Source organism: Syzygium oleosum, unplaced genomic scaffold, assembly GCF_021117445.2.
Source record: "Syzygium oleosum isolate NSW1041296 unplaced genomic scaffold, Sole_v2.1 Sole_v2.09, whole genome shotgun sequence".
In the NCBI taxonomy this organism is placed as follows: domain Eukaryota; kingdom Viridiplantae; phylum Streptophyta; class Magnoliopsida; order Myrtales; family Myrtaceae; genus Syzygium; species Syzygium oleosum.
Genome location: NW_026607493.1, coordinates 8,237,964 through 8,245,600, shown reverse-complemented (window position 1 = coordinate 8,245,600; position 7,637 = coordinate 8,237,964).

The following is a 7,637-nucleotide window of genomic DNA, read 5'->3' as shown; positions in this document are numbered from 1 at the left end:
GCATGAGCCGTGACTACAGCAAACGATGCTGTGCCGGCGACGGGCTTGGGTGGGCCTGCCTGCAACGATACCAAAGTCACAGTGAGCAATGTTGAGCGTCAGATGACGACATGCTTTTCGCTTTCGATTTATTGCGCATTAATCTTATAGACCGGTTTTAGCGGGCATTGCTCATTTCCACATTTTTCGTTGACTTCTTCTCCATTTTCCCTCCCTTAAAAAGTTTCATGATGCTTGATGTTATCGTCTGCATACTTTGGGTTTTTCTCAACCGATTGGTCGTGCCCACATCTGGGCTACAATATCACTTTGAGAATGGACTGGGCCTTGCTTCGGTCCCCCTTTCTTTCCAATTCCTGTAATATGTAACTAACTTTGCCATACTTACGGATTTGTTTCATCATGATAGCAACGATTTTATTGGTGGGTTCGTGTTTACACCAAAATAAATCGGATCGTCGACATGAGTAAGCACATACTTGACACGTGAGCATGGGCAGTTACATGAGTAACACGTGAGTATTACCACACACATCTTATTGACTATCGTAGAGATTGATATTTTATCGATCGGTATCGGTACACATTAGTGACACGTATTCAGTTATTGATGCATGATAACGAGCTACTAGCGACGATTGACATAGACATTGGTAATGGGCAGACAACAGAATGCCATTTGAGCTCTTTGGAAGCACGAGAAGCATAGGGGTATAGTTACCAATTCGTGATGAAGCAATTGGAAAACATTAGGATAACCGGTAGGGATTCGCTTAAAGAGTACAGAAGCACAACTACAAAACAAAGCAGTTGAATTTGAAGAGGAATGGATGTGCATGTTTGGAGGGAACAATTACCATTTGAAAATAAGATAATGGGACATGATTTGGAAGACAAGATCGTGAGATAGTCATCGAAGAGCAATTACAAGTCATCATCCAAGCACAAGCGGATGGGACGGTTACGGGTCATGGAATAGCTAGTGCAAAGAAATAACTGTTCAGAAATTGCATCAGGCGCTAGATTTTTGGACCTTAGAGGCGCAAAAGAAACCGTTGAAAACCGCCTGAAAGCATTTATCACTAGATCATTATAAATACCACCAGTTGTCATCAACTAGAACCCCCAAACAAAATTGAACAATTTACTATCTTTTGTTTACTTTCCTACATGCACTTTCGTAGCTTTTCAATTCACGTCGTCGATTAAATTTCGGCGTGCAATCTCTATCCCAGCCTTTCCGGGTGCTACGTCATCGATTAAATTATAGCATAGTGTGTTTGTTTGTGTTCTCAAGCTGTGTCGTTGATTCAATTCCGGCATAGTGTGATAAGATCTGGTTACACCATCAAGTCTGCATCTCCCAAGTCATGTCGTTGATTAAACTCCGGCACGGTTTGCGTCCGTACAGTCCCATTATGTATAAAGTTGTTGATTCCTTTAGTCGCCTAGATATTTCCTATCTAGAGTCAGTGCAGGACCCTGATCTCCTTTAATTAAAAGGTGAAGAACAACTTGTTGAAAGATATTTCGTCGTGGAAAAAATTCCGGCAAAACAAGAAGTAAGTCAATCCTTTGTCACAATAAGTTGATGGATGTGAATCCATGGAAGTTTGACATTCCGATATTCATGTGTGATTTATCTTGATTTTGTGGCTCGATCTCATGTAAAATATAAATCACGAGTAGAAAATGGAAAATTAATGGATTCAGAAAATAGTTTCCTAAAAATATACGCTTGTATGGTTTGAAATAATTAATCAATACAAAATATTTTCATTATCGATAATAATGTATATCTAAACATTTTCATGGACGATAAAAATATTTTTTGTTCATTTATTTTTGTAAGGAATATAAGTGATCATTTAAAAAAATATTTCTCAAATAATTATTTTTCGTGAAACAAACGAAGCCAATAAAGTAACCCCTTTTGTCATTTGAAAGTCCTAACTCCTAACATAGTCCCAGTAGATAATTTCTTGCAAATCAATTACCAAAGCATTTTTAAATCTACAACCCAAGTTAATTTTGCAGGGCAATCTATTTAGATTGACTTTCACTTTTTTTTTTGTGCTAATCAAAATTTTGCGTCTCACACATAGTTACATTTTTTATATCTAAAACTTATGAAACTTTTACAACACACAAATGTTGAAACGAATTAGTTTTTCTAAACTTGAATAATAGTTTGTATTTTGACGGGGAAAGTTAAAAATTACTTTTTCCTTTTACTTAAGTGTAAATAAACTTCGACCATAAAAAAAGTGTAAATAAACAGGTCTCTTTAGAAAATTGGAAATAGTATTAATCACATCCAATGAATTGAAAATAATGTTTAATCGGTGATTTTCAATTAAATTTTCCGTAATAAAAGAAATCAAGTTTTGCCATAAAAAATTTCATTGACTACAATATATTTCTATATAATAAATTTATTTCCACCTCCCAAATATAGGATAGGAGAAGAGTCTTCTAGATGACACGGACAAAGCACATTGCATTATCAACAGTGTGAACTAAATGAGCAATGCCCGCTAAAACCATTCATGAAAACGTTTTTCATAAGTCAATTAATTTTCCATCATCTATACACTGGAAATTCAAAAAACAATTTTTCTTCAAACAAACAACATTACCAAACAACATGTGAAAGGTCAATGGTGGTGGAATTCAGGACCTGTGTGTGCATTGGTCAAACGGTGTCCGCATGGCTACGACTTTAGACCCTTTCAATGCTTACAATTTTCCTTCATTTTTCCTTCTTCCTAACGTCGTTTTCCATGATTTCCACATTGACTAGGAAGAGTGCAAGAAAGGGAGAACGACGTGGCACCCAAAATATTGGTCGAGGAAATCATAAATCAATTTACAGGATGTGAACTAGTCAATGCAACTTCTATAGAATATGAATGACCATTACGCAATTCGAAAATAAAAAATCGAAATTCGACCCATTTTCTAAGATATGGAATCTATCCATCGCATTACCGAGAGATGACAACGCGCGAGGAGGGACAAGAAGAAGGTTTAATTATGCAATCTCTTGCTGTAGAGGGTCCATGTACATATATATTGTTATACTATATGACCCTGGTCCATGCTGAGTTGTAGACTTCTTATTCTATTTCACTTCTCTTATATAGATATTTATATATTCATGGTGTGATCGAGAACTAGTCAGGAAGATGTTTTGATGTGCTGCGCGAGGCCATGTGAATCTTTAAACAAATTCAGTAAGGAGAGTTATAATTCTAGTTTTCGATTGAATATATTTTGTCCTAAATCTTTATATCATACCAATTGAATTCTAAACATTTTCACTATTTGCTAATTAAGTCCATTATGCCAATTTTGGTGGAAGTCGCTAATATGGACACCGGCCGTTTTATGTGGCACGGTCAGCGTCGACGTAGATAATTTTTAATAACATCTTAATATTTTTCTAAATTTTTTATTTTCTTTTTATTTTCTTTCTTTTTTTTCTTTTTCCTTCTTCCTCTAGCCGGTTGTCAGGCCTCAACGCTGATCTTATCACGTAGATCAGCCGGCGTCCACTTCAGCGATTTCCTATCAAAATTGATCGGATGTACTTGATTAACAAAAGGTGAAAATGTTTAGAACTCAATTGGCACGATTAAAATATTTAAGACTAAATTGATAAAAGTGCACTAGGTTTATGACTTTTTGAACACTTTTTCCCAAAATTATGATAAGAGATTAAATTTTTAATCAACCTTAGTTTGGTGGGGGGGGGGGTGGGGGGTTTCGAGGGCATGCATTAGGGATGAACGGTTATAGGTTCCAAGTTCTGTACAGATTTCACTCGAAACCTGGAACCTACCCATTGGAATAGGTTTCTCATATTTTGGAACCTAGAACCTACCCTAAAATCTGAAACCCTGTCATAGGTTTGAGGGTAAGTTCTAGGGTCTATAAGGTTCCACCTGTATTATTAATTAAACGATTGCATCGTCACCTTTAATGATCATCACTTGCTGCTATAATCCACTGATCACAACTTGTATTTAAATAGACAAAAAACATGAAACATTAACAAAATAAATGTTTCAATCATAAAATGGAAGCTTAAACTAATGTTTCTAGATTATGTGCTCATTATCGGACATCAGGGAATACCACGAGATTGTGCGAAGACATAAATCAAGAAAAATACAAAAACTTGTTCTAGGTTCCACCTTCTAGAACCTGGAACTTACCCGTCAAAACAAGTTTCTCAATTTTTGGAACCCGAAACATACCCTAAAACCTAGAACCAGACAGATTCCCATCAATCCGGTTTTTAAGTTTCAGGTTCTACCTTTGAACCATGTTCACTCCTAGAATGCATGTCAAGAAAAGAATTAGGATTACAATACATTGACGAAGTCCGCAGGTATAACATATGTGAATCATGTAACTTACAAGGAGTGAATGCCATGGAAGACAACACAATCATCTAACCCTAATAATCTAATAATCCTCCCTTAATCGTAATCAACGGCTCGTCTTTGAAAGAGCTGCGAACCTTCCAAGCAAGTCCAATGCACGACTTCTTGTGTGAAATTGGTACATGCATTCAATAATTCGGCATAGAAAAACGGGGCAAGAGACAAATCGGTAAGTGGCTACTTCCCAAGTGGGTCACGCCCAATGTCTGAAGGGGAGACATGTTTATACCTTTGACATGAATATTTATAATTATCATTATGGGGTTGTAAATTTTAATAATGCGTGGTCTTCCGGCCACGCATACGTTACGAAGGCTGCTGCTCGATCATTGTTTATTTTTTTGGCGCAGAATTTTTCTTCTTTGGTCCCTCTCTAACGGCGATAGACAATACACATTACCCACAGGATCAAAGACTTTGAAGTTGGACCAGGCCAACTTAAAGAAAGACAAATTAAAATATTTAGTAAATTTCTTTTTTAATTTGTAATTTAAAATTAATTTCTTTTTTTATATGTATTTTTCGCTATCACTAGTGGGCCCACCTTTGGTTTTTAGGGTAAACCATGATTTTTTTTTTTTGTCAGCCATGCTCTAACTCTCAATTTACTCTCAGACTTTTGCCCTACCTCTTTGCAGAGCATGGGAGTCGAAATTCACATCTGAAACTAAACGTCCCTACCTAACCCTCCTGAAAATGTGGGAAACTCACTATCCCTCTTTCCCAAGTAGGAAAGGTGGCTATTGAGGTAGACCCCGGTGATTAGGTAAACCATGATGGTATGTCGTGAATTTTCAATTAATTGGAGGGGACATTCTTTGTACCTTCAGAAATTTGATAGATATTTATTCGATCTGACTTTCAGATGTTCTTCTTGATCTTAATGGTTGGAAAATGTTGGAGTGGATGCAAGCAAGCCATTCATGTAATTGAGTAGCTTGTGGTAAAATGGCACTAAATGAGGTTCGAGTGGAAAACCACACCGCATCGTCGAATCGGATCGAGAATTAGAGCGAATGGGGTTTTATTTTCATAACAAGCCTCGTGACTAATGACACAGCATTAATGTTATTATACTCACATCAACATCATCAGCTCTTTAAGTCTATTCTGGTTAAAAAGATATAGAAAGGCGAGTCAACTTGTATATTTTTTTGTCTCTGTCTAACCGGATCCGGATACTCCGCAACCATTTGTAGTCCGATCGCCTATCTCCATTACGAGATCGCGACACATTTTTTTTTCCTCCAAGACCTAACCAAATATGATCAAATCCCTCACTATCCCCCTTTCACCTCCCACCCCTACTCCATCTCCTCCAAGCTCCAACCCACTGCCCAGCACCCATCATCGAAACCGACCTTGCAGGAGCCCAACCCAACAGCTTCTTCCCACTGCCATTGTAGATTATTATGCAGTTTCATTCCAAAAAATATATCCAAAAAATACGAATTTTTTTACATGCTGGAGTGCCAAATAATCATCAGCAAAAGAAATTACCAATCACATAATTTTTCGATAATTTATTAATAACTTACTGACATTCGTATGAAATTACTATCACAATTTATGGATTATCAACCGTTCTTATCTTTAGCTGGTTTTTATTTGTCCGTTTTTATCATTGCCTCAAATGTACCAACTCCTATATGAATTTACCAATCTTTATATAGGTGACTTACCAACTTTTTTTTCGATTGAATAGCCATTAGTTTTAAGTTACCAGCTCTCATTTGAATTAATAACCATCGCTCATTTAATTTTAATTTATTAAAATTTTTGATTTTTTGCAAATTTTTATTTGTCTCTCTTACAAATCCCTTTGTTGTATCAACTCTTATATGAATTTACTAACCTTTATTAGTGAAACTTACCGGTTTTTCTTCCCTTAGGTTTCCAACTAGGTTATGGTATGCCAAGTGTCATTTGAGTTGCTTACCAAATGATTACTTGACTTTTTTTTTAAGAAAGTTCCCAATTTTTCTATCGAGTTGCCAATTTTCATTTGCCTTACTTACCAACTCATTAAATTTATTGCCACCATAAAAAAAATTACCAACCTTAGTTGGAGTTATTTCAAACTCTTATCCGATTAAGTGACAACAAGTTTTGCATTACTAACTCCTATTTAAGTTAATTACCAAGCTTTATATGATTTTTAAAGAGAAAATTATCTTACCTCCGATAGAAAATTTCTCTCATCATTTTCAAATTTTTATTCATTTCTTACCAAGTTCTTAAATTTATCCCCTAATATTGTAATTGCCATACTTTATGTGAGTGACCTATCATTATTCTCCGATCAAATTACCAAATATATAGTTTCGGGTTACCAACTCTCATCTGAGTTGTTCATTACCAAGTTTACCTAATTTTGTTTAATGTACCAATTTTCTTTGGAGTTACAACTTTTATTTGCTTTGCTTGCCAGCTTTTTCAATTTCACCAACTCTTGTAGAGATTATCAATCTCAATTAGAGTGACTGCCAACGATTTGATCCAAGTTTCCAACTAATTATACATTACTAACTCCTATTTGAGTTACTCACTAATGTTTATTCGGTTTCTTAAAATACCAACTTCTCTTATCTTTAACCGAAAAAAGATTTTCTTATTGTTTATCAATTCTTATTTACAAAAGTTAGTATGAAAGGTTCTAATTTGCAAACTAACAAAAGTTTCTAATTTTATAAAAATGTCGATAAGTACCGACAAGTTATTTGAAAAAATGTCACAGATCAATATGTTCTCCAACAGATTTTTGCCACTTACAAACACTTTTGAAGCTAACCGGTATAGAAAAAAATCCAGTGTTTTTGGACACTTCACGATAGAATTCTGCCTTTATCACATGTATTTTAACTAGAGAATAGTACTTGCCTCCAAAACAGACCGGAGATAGCTAACTGATGTCCCCTACATGACAAGTGTTATTGGCCCATCAATCACTTCATTGTAATCCTAACATCTGCACATCTAAATTTGACTTCACAGCTTTGGCCAAAAAACTTTTGACTTTAAATAAATCTAATCACATCAGTTCGTTTCACGGGGAACATGAGCTAGGTTTATTAGCTCTTGCCCTAATTGGAGGCGAACAGTTTCTACCGGAAATCGTTATTCTAATGGTCACTTAAGTTTATCTAAGAGGGTAAGCTTGTCAATGTGAGGACTTGGTCTTCAAAT